General features: G+C 36.1%; 1 protein-coding gene across 1 annotated transcript in view; it reads left to right on the top strand.

The window, feature by feature from the left end:
- Positions 1-12901: 12901 nt before the first annotated feature.
- Positions 12902-19830, top strand: part of LOC145669671 (paired box protein Pax-6-like) — a 474824-nt gene continuing 467895 nt past the window's right edge. The window contains exon 1 of the mRNA XM_081737929.1: positions 12902-13290. The gene's annotated coding sequence lies outside the window, so the exon portion shown is untranslated. The remainder of the gene's footprint in view (positions 13291-19830) is intronic.

Raw genomic sequence — 19830 nt, 5'->3', positions numbered from 1 at the left:
ACGCTCTAGTGGGAGAAATCTGAAGTACACCTGCAACAAACAAAACTTTTTGAGTTTTTCTACGGTACTGCTGAGTTTTATTACAATAGCACAATTACTAGAGCTACAGTGAATTTATGAACTAGCTTCAACCATATATAATAATCCTGTACATTTTAGAGATAACAAATTTTATTTCCATCAATTTTCTGCAAAATTAAACAGGACCATTTACCTCCAAGCATATTTAATTGTTCAGCTTGATATGACAAATTCACTGATGTATATAAAATATGCAGGAGGGCACACCAGAAATTTTTGTTCGGAGGGGTGCATGCTTTCGGAGGTGCGTCCAATATTATACAAGTATAATATTGAACGCATGTTATTCTGCACCCAAAGACACAATTAATTGTAAAATACTCTCATCCACATTTTTGGGGGAAAAAAGGATAATAGAACTAGATTGTTTTTATAAGAGAAAGAGTACAGATGAATAGCCATCCAACTAGACGAGTTTTTGCCCACGGCAAGAACTCGCCTTAACGTCCCCCTACCCAACCAATCAAACCAAAACGTTCCATGACTATACCTGATATTGGCATCACACAGTATTTCTCCTATTCCATTTTTTCTTCAAGTGGTAAAGCTTGGTTTCAAAATTGCAGCACATAATTTAATTTTTTGTACAAGATAAAACTCCAAACTAATTAGTGTTTCATTGACAAATAACCTAAGAGTAACAAACTTCACATATTTTTATAGTTTTATCATAATAACTGCAAATCACAGTGTTTTTGAAATTACGATATATTGGGATGTGTATATGTGTAGAATAAATCAACAGGCTGTTGTTTTAGAATAGAATATTTAATTATGACAAACAGTCAAGCTTTTGTTTCGACTATTACACTCAGATATTTTACAAATCTCTTAGATCGATTTAAGATAAATGAAAACACAAAAAGCTGAAACTAAAATTTAACTTTGGGGGCTGTTTTGGCTGCAAATGTTTTTATAATGTCCTCAAAAGATAGCTTTGAAACTAACTTATGCTCTACATATATGATCCTAATGTTGGTGAGTCGTTGTTGTCCTGTTACGTTTCTGAGGTAATTTTTTATGATCTTCAGTTTACTAACACTAATTTCCTTGCCTTATAGTGAAAATAAATATTTGCCCAGTTTTGCGCCCCACAATCCGACGCCTGGGGCACAAGTCCCGTTTCCCTCTCCCCTAGTTACGTTACTGCAGATATAGTGTGAGAACAAAATGCTAATCAATCATTTCCCTGTTATACAAGTAGAGATTTATTGAGAAAGTACAAACGTATGTTGAGTTACGAAGTTTGGGAAATCAGGACCACGTTCGCCTCTAATTATGTGTTATAATTAGGGACCGGATTTTAAGTTGCAAAAACGTGGTAGGAAAAAGAGAGTAAAAGGGGCTAAAAAAATCATCAAAAGTGCAAAAAAAGGTGATAATAGATATCTTTATTAAATGCTATAATATACAATTACATGAACATTCTTGATTCATTACACCAGCAAATATTGTTAAAATCTTGGCTTTAAACATTTGACATAAATTCCAAAATTGTATTATTTAATCTCAAATTTGTACAACATTCAACTTTCTTGTAATAAAATTGTGGTTAAAACTAGTTCAGTATAAAAAAATAATTTAGCAATATTGTGGCTTGAGAAACCTATATATACTACTGGGTTTTCAGAAACTCATTATACTTGATTATGCACAACATTTCGATGCTTTCGAATGTTAGTTTCTGTCGCTTGGATCTCAGGAGGTCCTTGTTTGTTGCAAATGTACATCAGATTTCTCCCACTAGAGTGCAGGACTGTGCAGTGAGGGAAGATGGCGACAGGTGCCGAGAAAGCATTTCATGTCATGGCCTTCACGCTCTTCTGACCTAACCCCATGCAATTTTTTGTGTGTGGTTGTGAAAGATTCAGTGTTCACACCTCCTCTACCAATAAACCTGCCAAAAAGAAGATAAAAAAAGGAGCAATAAAGGTGTTGAAGGTTAAAAGAAATAAAACTAAGGGAAAATTTTATTAACCTAGCAAAAAAAAAAAAAAAAAAAGTGCCATATTTACGAAAAAACGTGCAACAAATTGCATTCATTTCAGTTCGTATTACTAATTCATTAGTTAATTATAATTGAGAACTGTATCTCATTAAACATACTGCATACATTCTTCTTGTAGTTGTCATAAGCATAATGAGGGTACATTTTAATACCAATTTCATCCCAGTAAGTAATTTGGTTTTCTACAACATCAATTTTTATATCTAGAAATTAATTTCTCCTCCATGTAATTTCTTCTTCTTGTGTCGAATAGTATGAATGAACTTTACAATACTAATGTCAATTTATTCATGTCAGTGACATCTATTGACCACCTACGGCTATTATTTTCTTTGTTTAAGCTATATATACATATAAACGAAAGTGACTGTGTTTCAACCACATGACCGATCTTGATCAAATTTTCAACATAGATGAGGTTCGAATCTGCGATCATTTCACTTTGACGGTGCAAAAAATGAAATGAAATCTTTAAGTTTTACGTCCCACGGTTATGCCGGTTAGGCTAAAGGAGATGGTGACAATGAGAAATGAATTAAATGGTGGAATGAAGAAAGTGGGAGGAAACGGGAGAACCCCGAGAAAACCCACGAGCACGGTGTTTGTTCACACGGCGCGAACTGGGATCGAACCAGGGGCCCCAAGCACCGGAGGTGAACGTTCTACCACTGAGCTACCGCGCCCCCCACTTTGACGGTGCAACTTGGGAAAGGGGATACAGTATATATATATATATGATAAAAAATGACTGATGTTAGTGTCGAATCCAACCTAGCGAATTAGCGAAATAGTTTTCGGAGTCGCTGAGACGAACAGTGACACTTCCGATACCGTTTAAATTCAAATTCACTCCCTTTATGTCCAACAAGGAACTATTCTCCCCATGCGAAGAACGGGTATTTTGCTAATTGCTAATAATGTTGTACTGTAGAATGTTAATAACTTTACATGCAGTTTCTTTTTATTTAACTAATTCAGTCCCTAAGAAACCCTTAACTTCATCGCTTCAGTAGCATAAAAGTTATGAATTGTATACGATTTTGTACCTATCAAGTTCAGTCGGCATTTAATTATATATTTCCCGAGATCCTGCTTTCTTAGAGTCATTATGATTCCAACGTTACGTAGCACGGTAACTCTTGAACGAAACAGAATTATTTTAAGTCCTGTGTATTGTAATAAGTAGCTAAAACGATTGTCACGTCCCAATTCGTTAACGAAGTCATTTCATTAAGGTCTTAACGGATAACGGTAACTTAACGCCCGTCCACTTGACTTAGAATTGTGTGTGCAAATTGTATTTGCTGTGAAGGGGCCCGACTGTGACGCATCCCTTTCTTAATTGTCTCTGGGTATTAGGTTCACTGTAGTCCTGTTGGGCTGGACATCCTATATATTTGTATCCTAGTATTGGCGGAGGCGGATGTGACGCTGGAGATGTAAGTGTGTAGGGAGTGTTGATTCTTCTCCAGTATTTGGCTGAGTCCTGATGTCCTCTAGGAATGAGAGTTCCAGATCTTCTTGAATTTGCTCCAGTCTGGTATTGAAGGAATGTCGATGACCCTCGCTGCTCTGCTCCGAATGATTTGTAATTACTTGAAGCTTTCCTGTATGTTGTCACACGAAATGGGCGTATAGCATTATTAGACGAATGCACATCATATAGATGTGGTGTCTTGTCTTGTGCGTGTGGGGTGGGGAATATAAGTGTAAGTAAAATGTGTCTTGAATCTTTGGCTTGATTTCTTTACAATTCCTCGGAGGTGTGTGCCTAAATGAGTTTATGGTCTAGTTATATACCAAGGTATTTGGCTATTAGTATACTTAGACGGTGTTGCCTAAAAGAAATGGATCAACCCAAGAAGCAGTAGATTTGAGTAAATTGAGTTCAAAGTTGAACCCCTTCTTTAAATTTACAAATACATGCCTGTACATTTTCAAATGTACTTGAACTAACCCAAGCTATGGAAAAAATACATCTCACATTGGTTTTCAATGTGCATGTCAAAATTTCACTTGATATAGGGGCATATAATGAGAGTTGACTTGGTTTTGAATAACGTCATTTCAGGCCGGTAGCCAGCCCAAAAGTGTAGGGGGGGCTGAAGGTAGAGGGGCCTGATCCAACCATATTGTAGTTTATCACTATATTATAGTTCATTTGTAAGCCTGCCGTAAAAATTTAGGGGAGGCAGCAAAAATTTAGAGCAACCCAACACCCCTAGACCCCCTAGATAAGCACGTGCGTCATTTTAGTGGTGTGTTCAAAAAAGAACCGAACTTCAGTTATTCTTGCTTTATTCTTCATTATACAAATTTTCTACCACTATTTCCAGTGGCGGATCTCGCCTGGGGTCGGGGAGACCAAGGTCCCCTCAGTTTTTTGAGTAACAAAAATGATGAAAACTATTATTTATATACTTTCGAAAGTTCATAGTAAACTCATGATATACCTATCATAGTCTAGATTCTGGTTGCCCACCAGTTTTTACTTTCTAGATCCGCCACTGACGGGTTTATACCTACAGTATTTTTCCAATTAGAAATTGTTTTGATTTGTCAACATTAAAAACGTTAAGCGTAACTGATATTATTCTGCAATGTCTATCCACAAAGTGTCTCGAGGGATTTAACATGCAATACCTTCCAAACGGCACAAGCTACGGTAAAACTTACAATACTAGTGAATTTCCGAGAAAATTGTACATGAATTTTGTGTATCAGTTGCACCTATTCCCTTTTGAAAAACCGAAGGTTGAATTCAATATGGCGGATAAACTGTGGCGGCCGGGCTATGTAACATGTGTCAGAGAAGCTGTACTTTATCCAATTTATTTTGTATAAGCCCACATTCATGTCCAGTTACATCTAAAGAAACTAAAAGCAATTTTGTGTCCGAGCGTTATAGTAGTGTATGATTGAATTCCGGATATATGAAGGTCCATAAAAATGCAAATTACCGGTATGGGCCGTCAATATTAATTGAGTTGAGATGAGTTGATTTTGCGTTTAACGTCCCTTTCAGCAGCAAGGCTAAAAGTACAATACTCTTTGCATTTGAATCAATTTTACTAAACTTGCCGTCAAATCCTGAGTGTAAAACTTGCAAATTATCTGGCAAAACATCGCACTTCCATTGTTGCTTTACGCACTCTATTCTTCGGACTTGGCCCTAGTAGGCCTTTTTCTATTTCCTATATTTAAAAACACTTTGAAAGTGCGCCGTAATTAGTTCATAGAGGAAATTCAGGAAAATACGACGACAATGCTGCACGCCATTGATAACAGTGGTTTCCAATAGGCGTTCCAAGATTGGACGAAACAATGGCAACGGTGGATCTATCACTCTATCGACATATACTTCTGCGCAGAATCAGTTAAACATTGCGAAATTTTTTTAAAGTTTACATTTAGGGTGCCAAGAATAGGTTCCATCTTCTTCCTTAATCTTCTATTCAAACCGGAAATGGTAGGAATCTAGCCATGAATTTCTGGTTTCAACACCGATTGTCATAGCACAAGAACAGTACTAGATAGGAAGAAATTCTTCTTTCGATATGGATTAAGCGTTACAAAAATATATTCGGCCTTGCCCTTATTTTTCTACTAAAACCAGAAATGGTAGAGAATTACAGCTACTTCCAATTTCAAAAATGTTATTACCACAGAGCAAAAATTGTAAGACAGACTGAGAAATGGCTTTGGAAATATGAATTCAGCGTCCACATTTACGTAGCTTGTAAGTCTCCCTTTGTTTTATCATAACTAACTAACTCTATGGCCTATGGAACCCGGAGGATGAATGCCGCGTTCAAAAAGCTCTCCACTGACTCCTATCCTTAGCTAACTGCATCCAGTTTCTACTTTGTATCCCAATCTCTGCGAGATCCATCTTAATATTGTCCTCCCATCTGTGCCTAGGTCTTCCTAATGGTCATTTTCCGATTGGTCTTCCATTCAAGACTTTGAAAGCGTTTCTACTTTCTTCCATTCTAGCTACAAGACCCGCCCACCTAAGCCTCCTAGACTTGATGACCCTAACAATGTTGGGTAAACCATATAAATTATGTAGTTCCTCGTTATGAAGTTTCCTCTTGGGTCCGAATATTCCTCTCAGGATCTTGTTCTCAAATACTTTCAGTCTATGTTCTTCCCTCAGAGTAAGTGGACATGTTTCGCAGCCATACAGAACAAGAGGCATGATTATCGTTTTGTATATTTTAAGCTTCAAATTCCTCGACAGAATTCGCGACGACAAAAGATTTTGAACCGAATAGTAACACGAATTCCCTGCTTTTAGTCGATATTTAATTTCTCCGTGAATATGATTTTCCTCTGTTAATATTGATCCTAGATATTTGAAACTATCCACTTTATCAAAAGCATTATCCATTGAAACTATCCATTTTAACGCATCCATAATTTGCTGTATTCCGGTCCCGACGCACTTCCATGTATTCAGTTTTCTCTGCGTTTACCTCTAAACTCATGTCCTGCAAGCGTTTAATAAGATCTCTACATTTCTTTCTATTGTTCTCCTATCATCTCCTATTAAATTTACATCATCAGCATATGCCATAACCTGGTGAATACCGTTCAACTGTAGGCCCTGGTTGCTATCTTTGATTTTCCTTATAGCGTATTCCAGAACGAAGTTAAATAATAATGGCGACAACGCATCTCCTTGTTTCAGGCCATTTTCGACGTGAAAGCTCGTGGACAAAAATTTTCCTACCCGGACTTTACTTTGGGATTCATTTAAACATAGGTTAATTAATCTAATTAGCTTTCTTGGTATAAGAACGTTGTATAATGTTTCTCTCCTAACCGAGTCGTACGCCTTTCTAAACTCAATAAATAGTTGATGTACCGGGGTATTGTATTCAAACTTTTTTTCGAGTATTTGGCGAATGGTAAATAATTGGTCGATAATTGATCGATTTCGTCTAAATCCGCACTGATAATCTCCAATAATTTCATCTGCGTATGGGGTCAGTCTTGCTAACAGAATATTTGAAAGGATTTTATAGGATGTTGACAGAAGAGAAATGCCTCGATAATTATTACAGTCAGTTTTGTCGCCTTTCTTGTGAATTGGAATAATGATTGATTCTTTCCACTCTTGTGGCAATTCTTCCTTGTTCCAGATAAGGAGAATGAGTTTGTGTATCTTGTTCCACAATTTTTCGCCTCCAGCTAAAATTAACTCAGCCGGAATTTCATCTACACCCGGATATTTGTGTTTCTTTAATTTCTTTATCGCGGTTTCTACTTCTATTCGGTTGGGTTCTGGAATATACGGTTCTGATGTGTGTATCTCCCTTTGTCCACGCACACTTGTTTTTGGTTGCGTGTTAAGCAAATCGTCAAAGAAATATTTCTATCTATTTAAGATGCTATCCGTGTCAGTGAGAACTGTACCGTCAGATTTCTTTAATATACACTGTAAAAAATTTCGCCTTAAATTTACTGACCGATTACCGTGAACTCTCGCTGCCATCCGATTACCCTAAATTTTACGGACCACCGTTTTTTCATAAAAACGGCAGACCGTATATTTAGAAGCAAAATAATATTGACCATAATTAGAAACAAATTTGGTACCGTATATTTTACGGTAATTTACCGTAATATTTAGGGGTCGTTTTTTTTAAAAAAAAAAAGCACAGTGTGTTATTACCGTACAAGATTTACGGTAATAACACACCTGTGCCCTCTTGCTAGATCCAGTAAGAATTCTTGCTGGTCAATGTATAATGACCCAATTTTCATCGAATTGCTGGAAACTGTATCAGTACACACACTGGCTAGCAATAATTTTTGCTGGATGGATGCAACTAGAGTGCACACTGGTCCATTGCTGTGAAAGACTACTTAACTAAAGAAAACAAAAGTGAACGAAAGAAGCGTTGCACCTACGACGTGCATAATATCCATAATAATAAAAGTTGAAATCAATTTTTAGTTTGTAATATCGAACCCTTGTTCTGGTATCATCTTGAACATACATTGCTTTTTCTTTTCAAAATTACTAATTTTGTCATGTATTGAACAAAACACCAGAAGAGGATTCGATATTACATACAAAAAAAAATCTTGAATTTTATAGCTGAGTTTTCTTACGCTTTGAAGATGTGGTTGGAACAAACATCCATGCCGTTTTAAGATATTCATAAATCGATATTCTGTTACAGTGTTAAGACTAGCTTTATTGCATGTATTTTCGCTATGAGTACCAGTAGACTAATAGACCTCAAATATTCTAATCAGCGATTCATTCGATTAGTCGCATTATTACGGTTTCAGATAACCAAGCAGGCACTCGACAACATAGCTTAGAATGACCAGAAGTACGACTAAACAAGTGTAAAACCATATGACTTCTCACAACACTGCCTACAGTATCCAGTATCCGCTATCTCAAATTAATAAATACGTGTTTGCATAATTATGTAACAGTGGCATCAATGTTTAAAAAAAAGTCACCAAACTTCCAGAGTATCGAACTTTTGCATATTTAGACTATTAAACGCTCAAATGTATTAATAAGACACCAAAGACACCAGAAGAGATTATAGGTACCCAGAACAAAATTAAAGATAAAAACATTTACAGAAATATTTTTCAAATCTAACAATTTATTTATCCAGAAGAAATAATGACAGCATGGGCGCCCGATGAAAATTTTCTAGGGGACTCAACCCCCTGCTTACCATATACCTTGATATTTTTTTATTTGTATTAAGAAATTTAATACGTTTTCACTAGCTAGGGGAGCGATCCCTGCCCCTCCTTCGGGCACACATGAGTGACAGTATACTTTTGTTTCTGTAACATGAAAAATTCCAGTTGATGCAACACAATTTATGTAATGCTGTTACGGTAAACTACGAAACACTTTTCCTAAAAGGTTTTTTTTTTTTTTTTTTTTTTTTTTTTTTTTTTTTTTTTTAGTATTTCAACATTGTGATTCAAATTCTAGCTTCACAAACCACTCGTAGTTGGCTACATTATCATAAGACTTGTAGGACATATATATACATCCAGCATATATATATGGTCATATCCAGCATATATAACGGACATATATATACATCCAGCAGCTTCTTGGTTTCGAATCGTTGCACTTTGGAGCGATCTGCTTGCCACGATAGCCAACTAAAGTTTTGTTTGTCACCGAACAAAGTTCAAATATTAACATGGTGCTTTCCCATACATTACCTTGCTTAATGTTGAATTTTCAGGTCATCTTCAACACTAGTAGGCCTATTTTATATATCACACCAGAAAACCACACACTAAACAAACAAACAAACAAACAAACAAAAGAAAGAAACAAAACAAAACAAAAGAAAGAAACAGAACAAAACAAAGCACAACACATCCGAACCTACGCGCCATCATCGCTTCGAACATGTGCTTTTTCTCTCCAATGCGCATGCCCGACACAAGAATCTGACAGGAAAACGGTCTCCTACCATTATTTTAGAAAAACAGTAAACCATATATTTTTTATGGTAGGAGGCACTTATTTTCACGGTTATTGGTTACAGCGTTTGCACACGTCCCCGGCAATGCCGGATCCGGTTCCGACAATGCCGGCGATGGAGTCGGCGGCAATGTAATCAAATGGTAGCTGGCACACGCTTTCCGACCCGGCAAAAAAGCCGGTGGAACTCCCGGCTCCGGCAAATGCAGCCGGACTAGCCGCCGACATGTCGGTGCCGGCTCCGGCTCCGGTTTTGTCGGCGGCAATGTTTTATTATGCGTAGATGCACACGCAGCCGGCAAAGACGGAGCCGGCTTGTTGATAGGTTTCTTCAATCTAGCTACAGTGAGTGAATGGCAAGGCGTTGTGTATTCTTGTTTCTTTTCCTGTATTTGGATTTTTTTTTTTACTTCAGGTTTTTTGGTATTTTCTTTTTTTCACATCATATGAATATATAATGAAGAATGAAATAATAAAAATGGCTGTGAGGTACCACAGATATAGTGGCTTGCTATTTACATAAATTCTCAGCAAGGGAAATTCGGATCTTGTTTGAATTATCCAACTACGGCAACGCGTAAAGTGAGTTTCACACATGTATGTATGTATATTAATCTGTTATCTTGTACAGCTGAAACTTACTTAAACGATTTAAACAAAGGGGTCGTTGGATTCGTTTTGATAGAGAATATGTCTTAGCATATATGAAGTCATAATTTTTAAAAAATCAACTTGGCGGAAATGAACAAAATAGAGATACGAAGAAATTATGAATCTAGGATAGTTGTCCAGTGGTTATCCTGTTAATTATGCAACCCAGTATGTACGGTATAAATATCCATCATAATCGTAGAAGTAGGCATTTTCAAGCATAACAAAGGTTGTAAATAAAATTAAAGTAAATAAAAACTACAACACAGCTACAGAAAGAACTGAAAATGCACAAACAGAACAAGAAAATTTCTATTCTTGTAGTTGCATACTGTTTTACCTTATAGATCGTAATAAAAATATGTACTCTGTCTTGTCTGGTATTTGTTCCATAGAACGATTGTATACTGAGTGAATAGGCAGCCGCAATGTTGCCTTTGTAGAGCTTATTATTATTATTATTATTATTATTATTATTATTATTATTATTATTATTATTATTATTATTATTATTATTATTATTATTATTATTATTATTATTATTTTAAATAGCTTGATCTCAGCATGTTTCAATTTTGAGAAATTTAAATAGATGTTAAAATTATGGCAACAAAAGTGAAAAAAAGAGAAAGAAACCAAAAGAAGGCCATATACCTCGTGCGCACACATCCACACACACAAAGAGCAAATATACCTTTGTGTACTAAAGAAAAGATATTTGGGAATTTAGACGTTAATGCTTCTACGTCACTTGATTGACGTAATACAATTAACCTTGTTCTTTGCATTGAGCTATTTCTCAGATATTGAACGACCCTTCCATTTATTCAAGTCAGTCTGTAATATTACACGGCTCTTGCAAAAAAAAAAAAAAAAAAAAAAAAAAAAATCTGAACAGCGCTGAATATGATTACTAATTCGTTGTACTAAGAAATCGAACGTTTGTTTAGACATGCGAAAGTAATTAATAAAAAAATTTCGAATCATATGTATGCAGCTTTTCATATAATGTATAAAACGGACTCATGTTCTCTCCTTCACGTTCAAACTCAAACTACCTTTCGGCACCGGCATTACCGGGATGTGTGTGCAAAGCAGCGCCGGAACCGACATTGCCGGATCCGGCTCCGGTTTTGCCGGCTGCGTGTGCAAAGCAGCCCCGGTTCCGGTTCCGGCATTGTCGGTGCCGGATCCGGGATTGCCGGGGGCGTGTGCAAATACTCTTACAGTGTATAAGCACGAGGTTGATAGCCTTTCTTAAATTCGTTGATTCCCTTATACATGTCCCGGATGTTATTATTTTTACTATTATCTTCAAGTTCCTTAATTTTAGCTTTCAGAAAATCGCGTTTCTTTGTTCTAAAAGTTTTGGAAGTTTCCCGCCTGATATCTGCGAAATTTTGTATACTTATTTCATGCGGATTTTGTAGCCAGCGTAATTTTGCCTGTTTTCTCTTCTCTGCTAGTTTTATACATTCCTGGTCGATCCATGGTTTGTTCCTGCGTATTTCCGCGTGTCCCAATTTTTCTTTTGCTGAAATTTTAATGCTATCTCTAATTTCAATCCAGGTATCCTCAACACTAGTGCACTCCGAATCTTCTAAACCCGAGAATCTATTCGAAACTTCAATCTGGTATTTCTCTCTTACCTGGCCCTTTTCTAATTTCTTTAAATTGAATCTCTCCGTTTTCGGACAACGAATATTACCTTTATTCAACGATAACCTCTCGCTGCTACCAGGTAGTGGTCAGTGTCACAATCAGCCCCTCTAAACGACCGGACATCAATTATGCAAGATTGCCTTCTTCTATCTACTAAAACGTGATCAATTTGATTATGTGTTTTCCCGTCTGGTGATGCCCAAGTGTATTTATGAACGTCGCGATGTGGGAATTTTGTACTCTTCACGATTAGGTTTTTGGATGTTGCAAAGTTCACGAGTCTAACACCGTTGTCATTACTTTCCTTATGCAGATTTTCGTTCAATATCCTCTCGTCCTACCTTAGCATTGTACTCCATAAAAAGTCATCAGGTATCTCTGGGAATATGTGTATCCCAGGATAAATTGAAATCCTATCGGGAATCGAAATGGAGACCATTCACCGATCTGTGGCCTTCAAATCTCATCATTACATTGGGATTATCTCATACTATTGTAATTACCTCTTCTTTACGTGTTTTATGTCTTTCTCTCTCTGTGCTCTCAAATTATGTTTAATTTTACGTTGTGCAATAACATATATGTGTTTTAATAGAACTATGTTATTTTAAATTTTCGTATTCCTTAAGAAGTCATCAAGTATGGGGAATATGCGTATCCCAGGATAAAGTGAGCTCCTATCGGGAATCGACAGGAAGACCATCCACCGATCTGTGGCCTTCAAATCTCATCATCACATTGTTGGTTATCTCATACTATTGTGATTATCTCTTCTTTACGTGTTTTATCTCTTGTTTTTATCTCTTTCTCTCTCTCTCTCTCTGCTCTCAATTTATGTGTGAGTTTGTGTTTGTGTAATAGCATATATGTGTGTGAGTGTGTATGTATATTGTCTCTTTGGACCGTCGTCCCTGGTTGCCTGCCTACCGGCAACGGTACGAATCCGCTCCACGAGATATGAGAGAAGCAGTGAAGAGTATCCCACACACACACCGTTAGTCGTCGTGGTCGTAGTAAAATGTGGAGGGGTTGGCTGTGATACACATACAGCGGCTGACAACCCTGCTTTTCGAGAGCAACAGTCTCTCGTGGCAACTTCTTCCCATTCGTTCATCGCCGAGCCGGGAAACGGGCAAACTCAAACTCACCACTCAACTCAACAAACAACAAAAACTGGCGAAAGAGCTCCAGCGGAACTTTTAATCCACTTCCAGATTTGCTCTTTCGCTCCCACAGCGGTGACACCTTCTTGATTTTATCAACGGTATTTATCATTTCTCATCATCATTGTCAATTAACCGGGACACATTTTGACGTCCCTTTCGGATCACGCGCTAAAGAAGAAGGATCTTCATCACCAAGTTCTTCGACGATCAAGAACAGTCAACAAATTTATCAGGTAAGTACATTTTTTACCTTTTTCTTTCATGGCAATCCTGTAAGTGCCAATTGTCCACGTGTTAAACTCCCGTGCACATTCGAAAGAAAAGGGGGAAAAACGTAGAGGGGAATTAGTGAAGAAACGTCAGAGAAAAGGGGGGAGAGAGAACGAATTTACATTATTATACGCTCCCATTTCTATACGTGTTACACTCCGTTTGGTTTGTGCAACGTTAATGCTTAATCGCGTACTCCTAAAGCTGAAATCTAATTGAGTTAAGAGATGTTTGATTTTTAGAGGAAGGAAAGGGGAAAAAGCGGTGGTAGGGGATATTTGAAGGATTTCAGTACGAAAACAAGGACAAGAACGAATTAGAGAAAAAAAACTGAAGAAAAGCGAGGTGAAAAACAATTTCCCGTTTGTACTCACGAATGCGTATTTCGTGTATTCTTTTTGTTATTTCCGTCTATTACCCCCATTTTCCTCACTACATTAATGACGTTTGCGCGCATTCACACACATATTTTCTCCGATTTGTCTCTTCTGTAAAAAGAGAAAAAAAAGAGACAAGTCAGGTTATAAAAAAAGAAAAAGAACCAAATTTAGTATTGTAGCACCGAGATGAGAAAGGTGCTGAACGTAAGTGGTAAAATACGAAGACAAGGACTTAAGGGGAAGGAGGGTGTATATAAGATTGAAGGAAAGTAGTAGGGGCGCAACGGAGGGTGGGGGGTGAGATGGAGGTAAAAGTCGAAGGGATTGGCTGATGATGACCGACTCTGTGCGTGTTGAAGCGTTGATGATGTGTCTGAAGATGTGGAATTGAGTATCCGAAGAATGTCCAGGCCACCACCACCACTACTACTACTATAATGCGAAAAACGTATGGGATGAGAGAGCATACAGACAACCATTTATTCACCCTCTTTTAAGGAGGGGTCAATGGAATGGACATTGGATTTTAAGAGCGGCTGCTTGAAATTTTAACACACCTCATTTCCCCCCTTATATCAATGTGACTCAAGTGTTTGTATTATGTGAAGCAAGGCGGGAAAATAAAAGAGGATGAAGCATTATGTTCTGTTGTTAACTATCCTAAGATTTAGGAGACCTACATTTCTTTACTAAAGACACGTACTGATGTAATTTTCTTTATTTCATATCAATATTGATAAATCACACAGTATACTTCGATAACTATGCGCTGCAGTGTGTAAAGTATTTGTACTATAACGTAAAACTCTAAAACTCTCAAAATATTAACTTAAAATTGTCAATAAGTTTACAGATTATGAGTTACATAAAACCAACTTTAATATATGCTTTCCTGAATCTGCGTTCTCTACACAACACATCATTTACATATGAACATGCATCTCCTTGTCATTCTTCACAACATATGTACATATTCCTTTACAAACATAAGTGAAAGACGTCTTCATAAAAATCGGCAAGGAGTACGATAAAGTGGAAATTTTTTCGATTATTTTTTTTCAATATCTCGCACCGTTTGCAAAATTGAGCATACTTCCGGTTGGAGTTTGTAATTTATGTATGATCAGTGTTTTCTTTCTTCTTGCATGCTATATGTAATAAGCAAATACATTACGTACACAATTAATTTTAATGTCAGTGGCATATACGGTGTTCATTGGTCAAAACACTCCAAACAATAAGGATTCACCTTAGACTGGAAAAATGGTTATCCTTCGTTTTTCATTATCATTTGACAATGGAACAAACGCCTGCGTGTTATACAACCCCTGTATACAACTGCGTGGTGTTGCAATGTATGATTTATGGGGTATGATGATTTACTTAAGACTTCGAGTGCAACCCCTGAAAAATGTAATAAAGAAATAACGGTCACTTTAAAAAAATATTCAATTTTCACTGAACAATCTACACAAAATTTGGAATCGACCAGTTAAAACTGCACGTTTGTATCACTTGTGATTTTCGAGATTTCATTGTCGAAAGAATTAGAGATAAACTTTTCTTTGGAGACAAATATATAAACCTAGCATTTTAATATATAGGTACATAACCGATTTCGAAAAAGCTCTGAGAAGTAGAAAATAATAAAAGAAACTATACAACAGAAGCTTATTATTATTATTATTATTATTATTATTATTATTATTATTATTATTATTATTATTATTATTATTATTATTGATAGGAATACAAAGTAGAAACTGGATCCAATTAGCTAAGGATAGAAGTCAGTGGAGAGCTTTTGTGAACGCGGCACTGAACCTCCGGGTTCCATAGGCCATAGAGTTAGTTAGTTAGTTAGTTATTATTATTATTATTATTATTATTATTATTATTATTATTATTATTATTATTATTATTATTATTATTATTATTATTATTATTATTATTATTTGATTTTCGGTTTGTTTTTTAAACATGGATTTATTGTTCGACTTTTTCGGTAGCTCAATCATTTAGTTAGACACTTACTAAACTAAAGGTGAGACACTAACTTCCTAAGAAATGAGTCGTTCTACGGGAAATCAATGCATGAACAAATATTTCTTTTTCCGAATTAGTCTACGCGTTATGGCGTTACATAAAAACATACACAATATTACGGTATTAACACCTTCTCGTACAAGGGACATATGTGTCTTATTTCTTTGAACAGTACTAAATTTGTATCAGATCATTTAAAATGTTTCAAATTCCATATGTTAGATGTTAAAGCTTCAGGAATTACCTAAATGAGATCGAGTGAAGTGAATATAAATACCAATTGCTCTATACTCGTTTGAAAATGACTTTCTGGTTTTTTATAATTTTTACCAGCTACTCATAGATTCATGGAGAAAACATACTATTAGCATACATAAACATTATAATTGCTAACACTATATAGAAGAAGAATAATGTTACAAACTCTTTATCATAACGATAATTGCTTATGCTCATTTGCTAAGAAAAACGCATTTGTTGACTGTAGGGACATGATTTGTCCCTGGTCTTAACTGAATAACCCTTGAAGTAATAAACTTACAAAAATTATTTTTGGAATCTATATGTGAGCTTTACCCTGAATAGCTTAAGAAACATTTCCGTCATCTTTTACAATACGTAAGGATCTGAATGGGATAACACTGTTGAGAAGTCTTCATGGTCTAGCGGCGAAAACTAAACTGAGACCCTGATGAAATTTACTTGAGATCACCGTGGAGGTATACTTGTTCAATTATAATTGACAAAGATGTGCACGACTGCAAAGAAAATAAATAAATAAATAAGAATATAAAATATCTTTGTTTTGTGACAATTACGGTTTCAAAAATACCTCCAACTATAATAACGTATTGTAGACTGCTGCTTTATAGTTTCGTGAACCCTGTAATATAATATCAAACAAAATTCAACCTAAACATACAATATAAGATATGGTGTGCTCGTGTACGTAGCTATTGAATCGAGCGGCACTTGTGACCTCTAGGGTTTCAATTTTATTAAAGAGGTAGGTGAACGTATTGCACAGGTTACTGGTGACAATCGGGCTACTGCTTATGCAATGGTGAGGTGAGGTGATTTTAGTTTAGCGTCCCGTTCAGCAGCGAGGCTATATGAGACGTGGACCTACTGATTAATGTGGAATTCGAACCAGATGAGCTCCCGCCGGGAATCGAACCCGGCTGCTTATACAACGTATCAGCATAGCAATTCTGCGAGGCTATGTGCCTTCCATTTTAGGTACATTAACTCCTGGCAAATTCTTACAAGAGGTTTTCAATTTATAAGTAACAGTGCAGAGTCAGTTATTGTTTTCTCGTATCATTTTTGATTCTTTCTTTTCTCCCATCATCTCTTTTATCTTTCATTACCTCTTTCTGTCTTTTCTATCTTGCATAATGCAATAAAATTATACTAAAAGTGATTATTATACAATAATCCTCTAAATTGGTGCAGCTCTGAAGATGAGTTGCCTTTGAATAAAACTAGACATTTTAATTGTTATAAAAATCTTTGTAAATAACTGAAAACAACTGAGTAAAAATAATGTCTACTTTTAGAAAATACTATGTCTTACTATTGTAAAATAATTATTTTAAATAAAACGTAAGAAAATTCATGCAAACAGAAAAATCAGATTAATGGAAAAGCATATGAGTTAATGAAGATCAGAATTTCTACTAGACATGTTTTTTTTTCGGGGGGCACTGACCCCCAGTGCTCTGAGAGTGCACCCTTTGAAAAGACCAAAATAATACGTCTATAATATAATAATAAATAGAATAGTGTCAGCAGTGCTCCCCTAGAATACCCCCCCGGAACATTTTTTTCTGAAAGAACTACTGTTTAAGATATTGTTAAATATGCAGATTTCTAGCAAGAAAGTTGACAAGGTAATAATATCAAGTATGTCAATTAATTTTAGGACAAATCCTTTTGCTTTGTTTTCCTAGCTTATAAGACATGTCCAAGGGCGCCCATTAGGGGGGCAAGGTGGGGCGCTAGCCCCCCTCTAGAGGAAATTGTACTTCGGAAGATCGAAAACCCAATAGATTTTTTTTAGAATAGTTACCGCAAAATTTGAGACCACATTTGAAATGTCGCATATACTTGCCCCTCTCTGGTAACCACAACATGGGCGCCCCTGGACATGTCTTTTCTTTGCTCAGAACACTAAAGGTAAAATAAGATAAAAGACCCCGAGAAATGAGCTACTTCCCACAAATTACCATAAAATCAGATTAGTATTTCATATTTATTATTTATTTGTGTATTTAACGATCACCAGATAGAGGTTAGAGGCCGTTTTATACTGGATATCTAACAACAACAACTACAATGGAAAGGATTTGGGGAGGTATCGGTCAGGGCTTGTTTAGTACGTACTATTCCGGCATTTGCCTGATAAAACTGAAGAAAACTCTGGAAAACCCAAGTCAGAATGATCGGCAGCGGGAATCAAACCCACAACGTACCGAATGAAAAGTCAACGCTCTACCACTTGAGCTAATTCGCTCGGTAATGATTTAAAAGGAAGTGAAAGGAGAAAATAATTGACGAAACTCAATTTTGTTCTGGCGGTCATTTGTATCGAAAAAGTAGTAACATTCTATTACAATATCTAGGTAAATAATGAATAGTGTTTACAAGAACGATTACTAAAAAGTCATGTCTTTCTGCGAACATCTGCATACACTGAGAAAAAAAATATATGTAGCATACGTAAAATCGTATGTTACATTTGTAAATCCTCTAGTTTTTGGACTTAACGTACAACAAACGTATAACTGAAAACGCATGTTTTATAATACTTTCTGTATAAGTGTTCCATCTACACATACTTTCCGTATGAAACAATACAGGCGGTCAGGATCTCACATACAAATGAACGTATATAGCATATAGCTGAGGAATGTAACATAAGTATATGCATGTGATATACAGAAAACCGTTAGATGTGAGATATCCTTTAATGGCATTATGTAACATCTAAGGGCAGTGCGTATGTAGCATATGGATAACGTATGCTCCGTATTGATTTCTGTAGTAAGCAAGAGGATTCCTTATATTTGTATAATATACCGATGTCCGGACAACGGGTTTTTTTTCAGTGTATTTAACCAACATTCAACATTCAAGCACAGAAACTATAAAAATATATCCGCAAAATGTTATAATGATGCGTCTTAATCGCTTACCTTTTTATTTCAAGTATACTTTAGATCATTTCTACAGAAAAGAAATTTTTCATGTGTCTCTCTGTGGCCAAATATGTGTTTTGTTTCGGGTACAACCCAAGTAGCAGTTCTAGTCTCACTTAAGTCATTAAGCTCCATCTCTTTCTCATTAATTCGATGCTAAAAGTTCCGTATTTTATTTAACGATATTTTTATTCCAAAACCAACGGCACCGATTTCTCTGTAACTTTGGGGGGCCCATTCATAAAAAATACATACAACAATACATATAAGAAAAAAAATACATATTTATAAAAATACATAGGGCCCACATGAGCCTTGGGAGGCACGCTCCTCCCCGGCCTCCCCAGGATCGGCGCCCTTGTCCAGAACTACAGTTATGAAAATTAAACTAGTAGACGTTACTTTCGTTAATTAGACACTATAGAAAGACTTTGCAATACAATATAATAATAATAATAATAAGGAAGATTTATTTATAGTGCTAATAACTATGATGATCAGCACTACGTAAAATTCAGAATCTACACTGAGAAAAATCCGTCATCCAGACAGCGGTATATTGTACAAATATATGGAATCTATTTATTTGCTACGTTAATTTGTACGGACCATAAGTTATTCATATGCTACATACATACTGCCTTTTTTACGTTGAGATATTATATCATGCCTCTTCAGATGTCTGACATCTAACAGTCTTCCGTATATCACATACATATACGTCAACCGTATGTTATATACGTCAATCTGTATGTGAGATCCTTATCACCTGTACACAGTTCCTTTTTCATACAGAAAGTACGTATAGATAGAACACTTATACTTAAAGTATTATAAAAACAACGCTTTTAGTTATACGATTGCTCAGGGATGTTAC

Source organism: Thermobia domestica, chromosome 14, assembly GCF_964235325.1.
Source record: "Thermobia domestica chromosome 14, izTheDome1.hap1.1, whole genome shotgun sequence".
Lineage (NCBI taxonomy): Eukaryota > Metazoa > Arthropoda > Insecta > Zygentoma > Lepismatidae > Thermobia > Thermobia domestica.
The sequence above is the reverse complement of the archived record's forward strand: the minus strand, read 5'-3'. Positions and strand labels throughout refer to the sequence as shown.